Genomic DNA, 15,718 nt, shown 5'->3' on the forward strand with positions numbered 1-15,718 from the left:
TAAACTTCATGGTATTGGTCCTTGAACTTAGGGCAATTGTTGATGATCGTCCAACAATGCGTAAGAGTGAATGGCTTGTCATTGTGTCGGGCCTTGAATGCCTCCAAAGTTTGAAATGCCTACACCACATGATCAACAACAAGTGAACATGCAAACATATACAAGGCCGAAGTCTCATGGCCGTAGCAAGGAAAGGACTAGGAAGAGGAGAGCATACCATGTCCCCAACGCCGAGACCACTCACGGGCCGTGCTTCAACGCTCTCAAATGCGGCACAATACTTGTTGCACTCTTGTTGGATGAACAACCACCTCTTTTGAATCGAGCCGATGCCACGGTTGCTTGTAATTTGGTAGGGCTCAAACATCTTCCTTTCATGGAATGTTTTGTGGACTCTCGTCCAAAAAACAAGGCCCTTTTGTTGCGCGCCGGTCCTCGGATCTTGGCTAATCTCCATCCAAACTTGGCAAATCAACTTGTCCTCATCTTGTGTATATGAACCCGTGCGAATGCTCTTCCTCTTCTTTTGTGCTTCCGCTCTTTGGGTGAGCTCGTCGATGAACAATGGCTTGCCACTAATATCAACGTCATTGCCTTCTTCTTCATCACCATCACCTTCGCAATAGATGTCATCGTCTTCATGCCACGAGTCACCATGGTCGTAGTTAGCACGGTCGTCGGCCTCTTCATCGGGGACGTACTGGGCGCGGCCATCCTGACTTTGGGTCTCGTCGGGGTCGTAGGCACGGCCCTGCCCACCCTCGAAGATCACGTCCTCCATGTACTGGTTGTAGAAGGGGTCGTCGACCGGTGGCGTTGGTGTTGGCATTCCGTCAAACAAGACGCGGGGGGGCGGCATGGTGCCTGTGAACGGTGCCCGTGCTTGCTTTCTTTGCATCTCGACGGACGCCCGGGCGCCGCTACTGGACCCGGGAGTGACGTTGAGGTCGATGACGGCCGTGGGGCGCGGTGTAGACGGCGTGAAGAAGCCAACGTCCGGCGACCCCGAGAAACGGGTCTGGCCGTCGTGCCTTGGCGGAGGAAAGCCGGGCGACATGGGCGTGGTCCGCGACTGGCAGTGCGGAGGCCGGGCGACCGACGAGCCTGTGCTCGCCGGGTCGACGGCTACTGCAGGGAAACCGGCCGGACGGCCCATGCCAAGCATGAGGAGGGCGTGCGCTTTGTTGACGATGTCCTCCTTCTCGTCGACCGCGGCCTTGCGCCGCGCGGCCTCCATCGCATCGCACTTGGCGGCGAACTTGGCCGCGGCAGCATTGACCTTGACGACCGCTCTCCGGCCCCTCCTCTTCGCCGATTCCGCGTCCAACTTGGCGATCTCCTCCGGCGTGCACTCCGACCGCGGCTTCCTTGGTGCCTTGGCCGCCTTCTTCTTCACCTTTCTGGGCGGGTCGACGGCCAGGCCGTCGGAATTCGGCTGGGCGTCGACCATGGATGGGGGAGAGAGGGGGGGCGGCGGGAGGGACGTGGGAGGGTTTGGGGAAATGGCGCCAAATGGGGCGTGGGGGGTTTTGGTTTCTCCCACCGATAGGCGGACCAGATGAGGACAAGCGCGCGCGTCCCGCCCGTCCGCGCGCTGTCCGTTTCACCCCAAAACCGACGCAAACTTGGGCCGGGGATGGGTCGAAAGCAAACACAAAACGGACAAAAGTCCGTTTGCGCCCGCGCGCTGGGCCGTCTGGTTTGTCCGTTTTACCCCAAACGGACGGGGGCGAACAGGATGGGGTCGCGCGGTGGAGTTGGCCTTATATCGGTACAATGAAATGTATGACGTGTCTCCGCCGCCTTTGCAGCCACTCTGCCCCCTCCCGCCTCGTCGCCATCGGAGGCCAACGTCGGGCGAAGTTCACGCGGGGGGCAAGGATGGCGGTGGGGCTCCTCCTCCTTCGTCGGCGGGCGGTGGCGGATCACCTGGCGATGGCTTTGGACTGCGGCAAGGGTGGTCGGCTCTCATCTAGGCCGTGGGGCGGTCCTCCCGGCATCCACATCTCCACCCGATGCAACGATCCAAACACCGGAGCATCCCCATTTGCGGCCTTCGCCCTAGGTGTGGTGGCCATCCTCTTGCATCACATGCTTTGCGGCAGGGTGTTGGTCATGGCGGACACTGGGGTCGGGGGGTAGTTGTCTTGGTGGTTTGGCGGCTTTGTGGGGGGGCATGGACTGCTGGCTAAAGCCAAGGGCATCGCTCTCTTGTTGAAGGCTTCGACATGAAATCCTCGACTCCCCCCTCCCTCCCCCCAGAATGCGTTGAGGGAAACCCTAGGCATGTGGTTGCCTGGATCGGATGATGACGACGCTCAGCTCGCATTCCCCATTGGAGACAAGAATGATGCCTTTGAAATGCAACTGGTGTGAGCCGACATATATTTGCGACTCCGATGACTCTTGACAACTTGGTTGCTTGCCTAATGTGTGCACGGGTTCAAATTTATGTGGTTGTGTTCACTTTTGAATTCACGCGCTTTGCGACATCTTTGTTGGCTCAACCGTTACTTAACATGGATAATCATTGCCTTTTCTCTCTTTTTTAATCCGCATAATCATAGCTTCGGTCTTTGTGTGGCTTTGCTCTTTGCTAGTGAAAGAGCGGTTAATTGACCAGAGGGAGGGGTGAATGAGAGATTTTAACCAATAGTTCAAAAAAGCTATTTCTTCAAAGAATTTGTGAACTGAACATAGTAGAAGAAATACAGATTGAAGAAAAACTATAGTATTCAAAATTGGGACAAAATCAGAAAATAAGATAACATCCAAACGAAGTAACAATACAAGTAGACTAGTCTAACACAAAAATATATATACACTTTAGAATAACGACATTGAAAACAAAGCAAAGCATAACTAAGCACAACGGAATAACAAAGTCTTCCGGGAAGTCTTCAGAGAAGAGAGGGATCAAATTCTACAGTACATGCAAATTACACGAAGTAAACAACAGTGAAGGATATGGAACCAGAGGCTCGGCGAAGACAATCGATTTGTTGCACTAGTTCAAGTTGTTGTAGAATTGTATTGAATAATTCTTGATACAATATTGTGCCGGTACAAGAAGTATATATAAGAGCCAAGCCGCACCTGATCTAGCCTTATTACAATCCGAGTAGGAGTCTTAATCCTATCAAAAGTTGTATTCTAACATCCCCCGCATGTCAACGGTAGGCTCGACGACATTGAGACTGAAACGAATGTCTTGAAACAGAGTAGTCGCCAGGCCTTTAGTAAAGATATCAGCGAACTGAGCAGAAGTAGGCACGTGAAGAACGCGAACTTGACCGAGAGCCACCTTCTCTCGAACAAAATGAATGTCGATCTCAATATGCTTGGTGCGACGGTGTTGAACCGGATTCCCTGACATGTAGACAGCTGAAATATTATCACAGTAAACAATGGTAGCTTGCTCAATAGGATGGTGCAGCTCCGACAGCAACTGGCGCAACCAAATCGTTTCAGCAACCGCATGAGCCACAGCACGGTACTCAGCTTCAACAGACGAGCGGGAGACCGTAACCTGCCTTTTCGAAGACCAAGAAACCAAATTGTTACCAAGAAAAACACAAAATCTGGATGTGGACCTACGAGTATCTGGACAATCAGCCCAGTTTGCATCAGAGTAAGCTGTCAAGGAGGTGGGAGAGGAGTTGTTGATATGAAGACCTAAGTCTAGTGTGCCTTTGAGATACCGAAGAATACGTTTGACATGATTGTAGTGTGGAATGCGAGGATCGTGCATGTATAAACAAGCTTGTTGGCCAGCAAAAGAAATTTCAGGACGAGTGAGAGTGAGATACTGAAGTGCACCGGTAAGACTACGATAAAGAGAAGGATCAGAGAAAGGATCACCGTCGGCAGAGAGTTTGGAACCTGTATCAACAGGGGTACGGGAAGTTTTGAAGGAAATATGCCCTAGAGGCAATAATAAAGTTATTATTTATTTCCTCATATCATGATAAATGTTTATTATTCATGCTAGAATTGTATTAACCGGAAACATAATACATGTGTGAATACATAGACAAACATAGTGTCACTAGTATGCCTCTACTTGACTAGCTCGTTGATCAAAGATGGTTGAGTTTCCTAGCCATAGACATGAGTTGTCATTTGATTAACGGGATCACATCATTAGGAGAATGATGTGATTGACTTGACCCATTTCGTTAGCTTAGCACTTGATCGTTTAGTTTACTGCTATTGCTTTCTCCATGACTTATACATGTTCCCATGACTATGAGATTATGCAACTCCCGAATACCGGAGGAACACTTTGTGTGCAACCAAACGTCACAACGTAACTGGGTGATTATAAAGGTGCTCTACAGGTGTCTCCGATGGTGTTCGTTGAGTTGGCATAGATCGAGAATAGGATTTGTCACTCTGATTGTCGGAGAGGTATCTCTGGGCCTCTCGGTAATGCACATCACTATGAGACTTGCAAGCAATGTGACTAATGAGTTAGTTACGGGATGATGCACTACGGAACGAGTAAAGAGACTTGCCGATAACGAGATTGAGCTAGGTATTGAGATACCGACGATCGAATCTCGGGCAAGTAACATACCGATGTCAAAGGGAACAACGTATGTTGTTATGCGGTTTGACCGCTAAAGATCTTCGTAGAATATGTAGGAACCAATATGAGCATCCAGGTTCCGCCATTGGTTATTGACCGGAGACGTGTCTCGGTCATGTCTACATAGTTCTCGAACCCGTAGGGTCCGCACGCTTGAAGTTCTGTGACGATCGATATTATGAGTTTTTGTGTTTTGATGTACCGAAGGTAGTTCAGAGTCCCGGATATGATCACGGACATGACGAGGAGTCTCGAAATGGTCGATATGTAAAGATCGATATATTGGAAGCCTATATTTGGACATAGGAATGGTTCCGGGTGAAATCGGGATTTTACCGGCGTACCGGGAGGTTACCGGAACCCCCCGGTAATTGTATGGGCCTTAATGGGCCATAGTGGAGAGAGAGAGAGAGGAGGCCAGGGCAGGCTGCATGCCCCCTCCTCCTCTGGTCCGAATTGGACTAGGAGGGGGGCGACGCCCCCTTTCCTTCCTCCCTCTCTCCCCCTTCCTTCTCTCCTAGTCCAACAAGGGAAGGGGGAATCCTACTCCCGATGGGAGTAGGACTCCTCCTGGCGCGCCCTGCTTGGGCCGGCCGGCCTCCCCCCTTGCTCCTTTATATACGGGGGCAGGGGGCACCCCATAGACACACAAGTTGATCATTGATCTCTCTTAGCTGCGTGCGGTGCCCCCCTCCACCATAGTCCACCTTGGTCATATCGTAGCGGTGCTTAGGCGAAGCCCTGCGTCGGTAACTTCATCAACACCGTCACCACGCCGTCGTGCTGACGAAGCTCTTCCCCGAAGCTCTACTGGATCGTGAGTTCGCGGGACGTCACCGAGCTGAACGTGTGGTGAACGCGGAGGTGTCGTACATTCGGTACTGAGGATCGGTCGATCGTGAAGACGTACGACTACATCAACCGCGTTGTCATAACGCTTCCGCTTACGGTCTACGAGGGTACGTAGACGACACTCTCCCCTCTCGTTGCTATGCATCACCATGATCTTCCGTGTGCGTAGGAAATTTTTTGAAATTACTTCGTTCCCCAACAGTGGCATCCGAGCCAGGTTTATGCGTACATGTTATATGCACGAGTAGAACACAAGTGATTTGTGGGTGATACAAGTCAAACTGCTTACCAGCATGTCATACTTTGGTTCGGCGGTATTGTTGGATGAAGCGGCCCGGACCGACATTACGCGTACGCTTATGCGAGACTGGTTCTACCGACGTGCTTCGCACACAGGTGGCTTTCGGGTGTCAGTTTCTCCAACTTTAGTTGAACCGAGTGTGACTACGTCCGGTCCTTGTTGAAGGTTAAAACAACACTAACTTGACGAAATATCATTGTGGTTTTGATGCGTAGGTAAGAACGGTTCTTGCTCAGCCCGTAGTAGCCACGTAAAACTTGCAACAACAAAGTAGAGGAGTCTAACTTGTTTTTGCAGGGCATGCTGTGATGTGATATGGTCAAGACATGATGCTATATTTTATTGTATGAGATGATCATGTTTTGTAACGGAGTTATCGGCAACTGGTAGGAGCCATATGGTTGTCGCTTTATTGTATGAAATGCAATCGGCCTGTAATTGCTTTACTTTATCACTAAGCGGTAGCGATAGTCGTAGAAGCAATAGTTGGCGAGACGACAATGATGCTACGATGGAGATCAAGGTGTCGCGCCGGTGGCGATGGTGATCATGACGGTGCTTTGGAGATGGAGATCAAAGACACAAGACATAGCAAATGCCCGGATTGAGAGATATGAAGTCTCCAATAAGCTCTACAGCTGTAAGATGGAGGAGAATAGTTCTGTCAGTGAACATATACTCAAAATGTCTGGGTATAATAATCACTTGATTCAACGGGGAGTTAATCTTCCGGATGATAGTGTCATTGACAGAATTCTTCAATCACTGCCACCAAGCTACAAGAGCTCTGTGATGAACTATAAATGCAAGGGATGGATAAGACAATTCCCGAGCTCTTCGCAATGTTAAAGGCTGCGGAGGTAGAAATCAAGAAGGAGCATCAAGTGTTGATGGTCAACAAGACCACCAGTTTCAAGAAAAAGGGTAAAGGGAAAAAGAAGAGGAATTTCAAGAAGAACGGAAAACAAGTTGCTGCTCAGGAGAAGAAACCCAAGTCTGGACCTAAGACTGAGACTGAGTGCTTCTACTGCAAAGGAACTGGTCACTGGAAGCGGAACTGCCCCAAGTATTTGGCGGATAAGAAGGATGGCAAGGTGAACAAATGTATATGTGATATACATGTTATTGATGTGTACCTTACTAAAGCTCGCATTAGCACCTGGGTATTTGATACTGGTTCTGTTGCTAATATTTGCAATTCGAAACAGGGACTATGGATTGACCGAAGATTGGCTAAGGACGAGGTGACAATGTGCGTGGGAAATGGTTCCAAAGTCGATGTGATCGCCGTCGGCACGCTACCTCTACATCTACCTTCGGGATTAGTTTTAGACCTGAATAATTGTTATTTGGTGCCAGCGTTAAGCATGAACATTATATCTGGATCTTGTTTGATGCAAGACGGTTATTCATTTAAATCTGAGAATAATGGTTGTTCTATTTATATGAGTAATATCTTTTATGGTCATGCACCCTTGAAGAGTGGTCTATTTGTGTTGAATCTCGATAGTAGTAATACACATATTCATAATGTTGAAGCCAAAAGATGCAGAGTTGATAATGATAGTGCAACTTATTTGTGGCACTGCCGTTTGGGTCATATTGGTGTAAAACGCATGAAGAAACTCCATACTGATGGACTTCTGGAATCACTTGATTATGAATCACTTGGTACTTGCGAACCATGCCTCATGGGCAAGATGACTAAAACGTCGTTCTCCGGAACAATGGAGCGAGCAACAGATTTGTTGGAAATCATACATATTGATGTATGTGGTCCAATGAATACTGAGGCTCGCGGCGGGTATCGTTATTTTCTCACCTTCACAGATGATTTGAGCAGATATGGGTATATCTACTTAATGAAACATAAGTCTGAAACATTTGAAAAGTTCAAAGAATTTCAGAGTGAAGTGGAAAATCATCGTAACAAGAAAATAAAGTTTCTACGATCTGATCGTGGAGGAGAATATTTGAGTTACGAGTTTGGTCTACATTTGAAACAATGCGGAATAGTTTCGCAACTCATGCCACCTGGAACACCACAGCGAAATGGTGTGTCCGAACGTCGTAATCGTACTTTACTAGATATGGTGCGATCTATGATGTCTCTTGTTGATTTACCGCTATCATTTTGGGGTTATGCTTTAGAGACGACTGCATTCACGTTAAATAGGGCACCATCGAAATCCGTTGAGACGACGCCTTATGAACTGTGGTTTGGCAAGAAACCAAAGTTGTCGTTTCTTAAAGTTTGGGGCTGCGATGCTTATGTGAAAAAGCTTCAACCTGATAAGCTCGAACCCAAATCGGAGAAATGTGTCTTCATAGGATACCCAAAGGAAACTGTTGGGTACACCTTCTATCACAGATCCGAAGGCAAGTCATTTGTGGCTAAGAATGGATCCTTTCTAGAGAAGGAGTTTCTCTCGAAAGAAGTGAGTGGGAGAAAACTAGAACTTGATGAGGTAAATGTACCTGCTCCCTTATTGGAAAGTAGTTCATCACAGAAACCGGTTTCTGTGACACCTACACCAATTAGTGAGGAAGCTAATGATGTTGATCATGAATCTTCAGATCAAGTTACTACCGAACCTCGTAGGTCAACCAGAGTAAGATCCGCACCAGAGTGGTACGGTAATCCTATTCTGGAAGTCATGTTACTTGACCATGGTGAACCTACGAACTATGAAGAAGCGACGGTGAGCCCAGTTTCCGCAAAATGGCTTGAGGCCATGAAATCTGAGAAGGGATCCATGTATGAGAACAAAGTGTGGACTTTGGTTGACTTTCCCGATGATCGGCAAGCCATAGAGAATAAATGGATCTTCAAGAAGAAGACTGACGCTGACGGTAATGTTACTGTCTACAAAGCTCGACTTGTTGCGAAAGGTTTTCGACAAGTTCAAGGGGTTCACTACGATGAGATTTCTCACCCGTAGCGATGCTTAAGTCTGTCCGAATCATGTTAGCAATTGCTGCATTTTATGATTATGAAATTTCGCAAATGGATGTCGAAACTGCATTCCTGAATGGATTTCTGGAAGAAGAGTTGTATATGATGCAACCAGAAGGTTTGTCGATCCAAAGGGTGCTAACAAAGTGTGCAAGCTCCAGCGATCCATTTATGGACTGGTGCAAGCCTCTCGGAGTTGGAATAAACGTTTTGATAGTGTGATCAAAGTAGCATTTCTAATATTATATGTGGATGACATATTGTTGATTGGAAATGATATAGAATTTCTGGATAGCATAAAAGGATACTTGAATAAGACTTTTTCAATGAAAGACCTCGGTGAAGCTGCTTATATTTTGGGCATCAAGATCTATATAGATAGATCAAGACGCTTAATTGGACTTTCACAAAGCACATACCTTGATAAAGTTTTGAAAAAGTTCAAAATGGATAAAGCAAAGAAAGGGTTCTTGCCTGTGTTACAAGGTGTGAAGTTGATTCAGACTCAATGCCCGACAACTGCAGAAGATAGAGAGAAAATGAAAAGTGTTCCCTATGCTTCAGCCATAGGCTCTATCATGTATGCAATGTTGTGTACCAGACCTGATGTGTGCCTTGCTATTGGTTTAGCAGGGAGGTACCAAAGTAATACATGAGTGGATCACTGGACATCGGTCAAGAACATCCTGAAATACCTGAAAAGGACTAGGGATATGTTTCTTGTTTATGGAGGTGACAAAGAGCTCGTCGTAAATGGTTACGTCGATGCAAGCTTTGACACTGATCCGGACGATTCTAAATCGCAAACCGGATATGTGTTTATATTAAACGGTGGAGCTGTCAGTTGGTGCAGTTCTAAACAAAGCGTCGTGGCAGGATCTACGTGTGAAGCGGAGTACATAGCTGCTTCGGAAGCAGCAAATGAAGGAGTCTGGATGAAGGAGTTCATATCCGATCTAGGTGTCATACCTAGTGCATCGGGTCCAATGAAAATCTTTTGTGACAATACTGGTGCAATTGCCTTGGCAAAGGAATCCTGATTTCACAAGAGAACGAAGCACATCAAGAGACGCTTCAATTCCATCTGGGATCAAGTCCAGGTGGGAGACATACAGATTTGCAAGATACATACGGATCTGAATGTTGCAGACCCGTTGACTAAGCCTCTTCCATGCGCAAAACATGATCAGCACCAAGACTCCATGGGTGTTAGAATCATTACTGTGTAATCTAGATTATTGACTCTAGTGCAAGTGGGAGACTGAAGGAAATATGCCCTAGAGGCAATAATAAAGTTGTTATTTATTTCCTCATATCATGATAAATGTTTATTATTCATGCTAGAATTGTATTAACCGGAAACATAATACATGTGTGAATACATAGACAAACATAGTGTCACAAGTATGCCTCTACTTGACTAGCTCGTTGATCAAAGATGGTTGAGTTTCCTAGCCATAGACATGAGTTGTCATTTGATTAACGGGATCACATCATTAGGAGAATGATGTGATTGACTTGACCCATTTCGTTAGCTTAGCACTTGATCGTTTAGTTTATTGCTATTGCTTTCTCCATGACTTATACATGTTCCTATGACTATGAGATTATGCAACTCCCGAATACCGGAGGAACACTTTGTGTGCTACCAAACGTCACAACGTAACTGGGTGATTATAAAGGTGCTCTACAGGTGTCTCCGATGGTGTTCGTTGACTTGGCATAGATCGAGAATAGGATTTGTCACTCCGATTGTCAGAGTGGTATCTCTGGGCCCTCTCGGTAATGCACATCACTATGAGCCTTGCAAGCAATGTGACTAATGAGTTAGTTATGGGATGATGCACTACGGAACGAGTAAAGAGACTGGCCGATAACGAGATTGAGCTAGGTATTGAGATATCAACGATCGAATCTCGGGCAAGTAACATACCGATGACAAAGGGAACAATGTATGTTGTTATGTGGTTTGACCGATAAAGATCTTCGTAGAATATGTAGGAACCAATATGAACATCCAGGTTCCGCCATTGGTTATTGACCGGAGACGTGTCTCGGTCATGTCTACATAGTTCTCGAACCCGTAGGGTCCGCACACTTAATGTTTTGTGACGGTCGGTATTATGAGTTTTTGTGTTTTGATGTACCGAAGGTAGTTCGGAGTCCCGGATATGATCACGGACATGACGAGGAGTCTCAAAATGGTCGACACATAATGATCGATATATTGGAAGCCTATATTTGGACATAGGAATGGTTCCGGGTGAAATCGGGATTTTACCGGAGTACCGGGAGGTTACCGAAACCCCCCGGTAATTGTATGGGCCTTAATGGGCCATAGTGGAGAGAGAGAGAGGAGGCCAAGGCAGGCCGCGCGCCCCCTCCCCCTCTGGTCCGAATTGGACTAGGAGGGGGGCGGCGCCCCCCTTTCCTTCCTCCCTCTCTCCCCCTTCCTTCTCTCCTAGTCCAACTAGGGAAGGGGGGATCCTACTCCTGGTGGGAGTAGGACTCCTCCTGGCGCGCCCTGCTAGGGCTGGCCGGCCTCCCCCCCTTGCTCCTTTATATACGGGGGCAGGGGCACCCCATAGACACACAAGTTGATCATTGGTCTCTCTTAGCCGTGTGCGGTGCCCCCCTCCACCATAATCCACCTCGGTCATATCGTAGCGGTGCTTAGGCGAAGCCCTGCGTCAGTAACTTCATCAACACCGTCACCACGCCGTTGTGCTGACGAAGCTCTTCCCCGAAGCTCTACTGGATCGTGAGTTCGCGGGACGTCACCGAGCTGAACGTGTGCTGAACGCGGAGGTGCCGTACGTTCGGTACTGAGGATTGGTCGATCGTGAAGACGTACGACTACATCAACCGCGTTGTCATAATGCTTCCGCTTGCGGTCTACGAGGGTACGTAGACGACACTCTCCCCTCTCGTTGCTATGCATCACCATGATCTTGCGTGTGCGTAGGATTTTTTTGAAATTACTACGTTCCCCAACAAGTTTGACAATCAAGCATACCAGCACGAGAAAGAAGATCCAGAGTGTACTGACGTTGAGACAAGAAAGACCAGAGGAGTCACGGATAACAGCAATACCTGAGAAGTGGTGAAGAAGATCTAAATATGTCATAGAGAATTCATGGCGAAGAAGAGAGATATGATCTAAAAATTGTTGCGAGGATAATATCATCAACATATAAAAGAAGGTAAGCAGTGTTGGTGTTGTGATGAAAGGCGAAGAGTGAAGTGTCAGAACGGGAAGGGGTAAAACCGATGGTTTGAGCATAAGTAGAAAAGCGTTGGAACCAGGCACGTGGTGCTTGTTTAAGACCATACAGAGATTTGTTAAGAAGACAAACATGATTAGGATAGGAGGAATGTTTGAAGCCAAGAGGTTGTTGACAATAGACTGTTTCTTGAAGAGAGCCATGAAGAAAAGCATTTTTGACATCTAGTTGATGAATTGGCCAGGAAGAAGAGACGGCGATGCTGAGGACAGTGCGAATAGTGCTGGGCTTGACAACCGGAGAGAAAGTCTCATCATAATCGATGTCGTGTTGCTGAGAGTAACCACATCATACCCATCGAGCCTTATAACATGCAAGACTCCCATCAGAATTAAATTTATGGCGAAAAACCCATTTGCCCGAAACGATATTTGTATTGGAATGACGAGAAACTAACTGCCACGTGTTATTCTGCAGAAAGGCATCATATTCATCTTTCATAGCTGCGGCCCAATTAGGATCTAGGAGAGCTGATATGTAAGATTTGGGTAGAGAGGAAGGAGATATAGATGCATGAAGATTGACACGATCTTTTGCAGGTAAACGAAGCCCGGACTTGGCACGTGTGCGCATGGTATGATCGTTAGTAGGAGCTGGAACGGGAATAGCATGAGCAGGAGGAGTGGGGAAGATGTGGTGGACGCGTCTGGCGCAGCGGAGGAAGCAGACGCGGGAGATGGCAGTGAAGACTGCGGCGGCACGAGGTCTGCCGCGTCAGAGTGTAATGTGTTTTCCTCTGCTAGGACAGAGGTGATGACAGAAGTGGTGGCGGCAGGATCCGCTACTGCAGCTGGTTTCGCTGGATAGGTCGGTGATGTCTACTACACAACCTTGTTCTTGTAGACGTTGTTGGGCCTCCAAGTGCAGAGGTTTGTAGGACAGTAGCAAATATCCCTCAAGTGGATGACCTAAGGTTTATCAATCCGTGGGAGGCGTAGGATGAAGATGGTCTCTCTCAAACAACCCTGCAACCAAATAACAAAGAGTCTCTTGTGTCCCCGACACACCCAATACAATGGTAAATTGTATAGGTGCACTAGTTCGGCGAAGAGATGGTGATACAAGTGCAATATGGATGGTAGATATAGGTTTTTGTAATCTGAAAATATAAAAACACCAAGGTAGCAAGTGGTGAAAGTGAGCACAAACGGTATTGCAATGCTAGGAAACAAGGCCTAGGGTTCATACTTTCACTAGTGCAAGTTCTCTCAACAATAATAACATAATTGGATCATATAACTATCCCTCAACATGCAACAAAGAGTCATTCCAAATTCACTAATAGTGGAGAACAAACGAAGAGATTATGGTAGGGTACGAAACCACCTCAAAGTTATTCTTTCCAATCAATCAATTGGGCTATTCCTATAAGTGTCACAAACAGCCCTAGAGTTCGTACTAGAATAACACCTTAAGACACAAATCAACCAAAACCCTAATGTCACCTAGATACTCCAATGTCACCTCAAGTATCCGTGGGTATGATTATACGATATGCATCACACAATCTCAGATTCATCTATTCAACCAACACAAAGTACTTCAAAGAGTGCCCCAAAGTTTCTACCGGAGAGTCAAGACGAAAACGTGTGCCAACCCCTATGCATAGGTTCATGGGTGGAACCCGCAAGTTGATCATCAAAACATACATCAAGTGAGTCACGTGATATCCCATTGTCGCCACAGATACGCACGGCAAGACATACATCAAGTGTTCTCAAATCATTAAAGACTCAATCCGATAAGATAACTTCAAAGGGAAAACTCAATCCATTACAAGAGAGTAGAGGGGGAGAAGAAACATAACATCCAACTATAATAGCAAAGCTCGCGATACATCAAGATCGTGCCAAATCAAGAACACGAGAGAGAGAGAGAGAGAGAGAGATCAAACACATAGCTACTGGTACATACCCTCAGCCCCGAGGGTGAACTACTCCCTCCTCGTCATGGAGAGCGCCGGGATGATGAAGATGGCCACCAGTGAGGGATCCCCCTCCGGCAGGGTGCCGGAACAGGGCCCCGATTGGTTTTTGGTGGCTACAGAGGCTTGCGGCGGTGGAACTCCCGATCTATTCTATTCCCCGAAGTTTTTAGGGTATATGGATATATATAGGCGGAAGAAGTACGTCAGGGGAGCCACGAGGGGCCCACGAGGGTGGAGGGTGCGCCCAGGGGGGTGGGCGCGCCCCCCTGCCTCGTGCCTTTCTCGTTGCTTTCTTGATGTGGACTCCAAGTCTCCCGGATTGCTTTCCTTCCAAAAATAACTTCTCCAGAAGGTTTCATTCCGTTTCGACTCCGTTTGATATTCCTTTTCTTCGAAACACTGAAACAAGGGAAAAAACAGGAACTAGCACTGGGCTCTGGGTCAATAGGTTAGTCCCAAAAGTAATATAAAAGTGCATAGTAAAGCCCATTAAACATCCAAGATGGATAATATAATAGCATGGAACAATGAAAAATTATAGATACGTTGGAGACGTATCAGCATCCCCAAGCTTAATTCCTGCTCGTCCTCGAGTAGGTAAATGATAAAAACAGATTTTTTGATGTGGAATGCTACCTGGCATAATTTCAATGTAATTCTTCTTAATTGTGGTATGAATATTCAGATCCGAAAGATTCAAGATAAAATTTCATATTGACATAAAAGTAATAATACTTCAAGCATACTAACTAAGCAATTATGTCCTCTCAAAATAACATGGCCAAAGAAAGTTCATCCCTACAAAATCATATAGTTTGGTCATGCTCCATTTTTGTCACACAAGAATGCTCTCATCATGCACAACTCCGATGACAAGCCAAGCAATTGTTTCATACTTTAGTAATCTCAAACTTTATAAACCTTCACGCAATACATGAGCGTGAGTCATGGATATAACACTATGGGTGGAATAGAATATGATGATGGGGGTTATGTGGAGAAGACAAAAAGGAGGAAGTCTCACATCAACGAGGCTAATCAATGAGCTATGGAGATGTCCATCGATTGATGTTAATGCAAGGAGTAGGGATTGCCATGCAACGGATGCACTAGAGCTATAAATATATGAAAGCTCAACAAAAGAAACTAAGTGGGTGTGCATCCAACTTGCTTGCTCACGAAGACCTATGGCACTTGAGGAGGCCCATTGTTGGAATATACAAGCCAAGTTCTATAATGAAAAATTCCCACTAGTGTATGAAAGTGACAAAACAAGAGACTCTCTATCACGAGGATCATGGTGCTACTTTGAAGCACAAGTGTGGTAAAAGGATAGTAACATTGTCCCTTCTCTCTTTTTCTCTCATTTTTTTCCTCACTTGGGACAATGCTCTAGAAAATGATGATCATCACACTTCTATTTATTTACAACTCAATGATTACAACTCGATACTAGAACAAAGTATGACTCTATATGAATGCCTCCGGCGGTGTACCGGGATATGCAATGAACCAAGAGTGACATGTATGAAAGAATTATGAACGGTGGCTTTGCCACAAATACTATGCAACTACATGATCATGCAAAGCAATATGACAATGATAAATGTGTCATGATAACGGAACGGTGGAAAGTTGCATGGCAATATATCTCGGAATGGCTATGGAAATGCCATAATAGGTAGGTATGGTGGCTGTTTTGAGGAAGATATAAGGAGGTTTATGTGTGAAAGAGCGTACCATATCACGGGGTTTGGATGCACCGACGAAGTTTGCACCAACTCTCAATGTGAGAAAGGGCAATGCA

This window comes from Aegilops tauschii, chromosome 6 (genome assembly GCF_002575655.3).
Source record: "Aegilops tauschii subsp. strangulata cultivar AL8/78 chromosome 6, Aet v6.0, whole genome shotgun sequence".
Classification (NCBI taxonomy): domain Eukaryota; kingdom Viridiplantae; phylum Streptophyta; class Magnoliopsida; order Poales; family Poaceae; genus Aegilops; species Aegilops tauschii.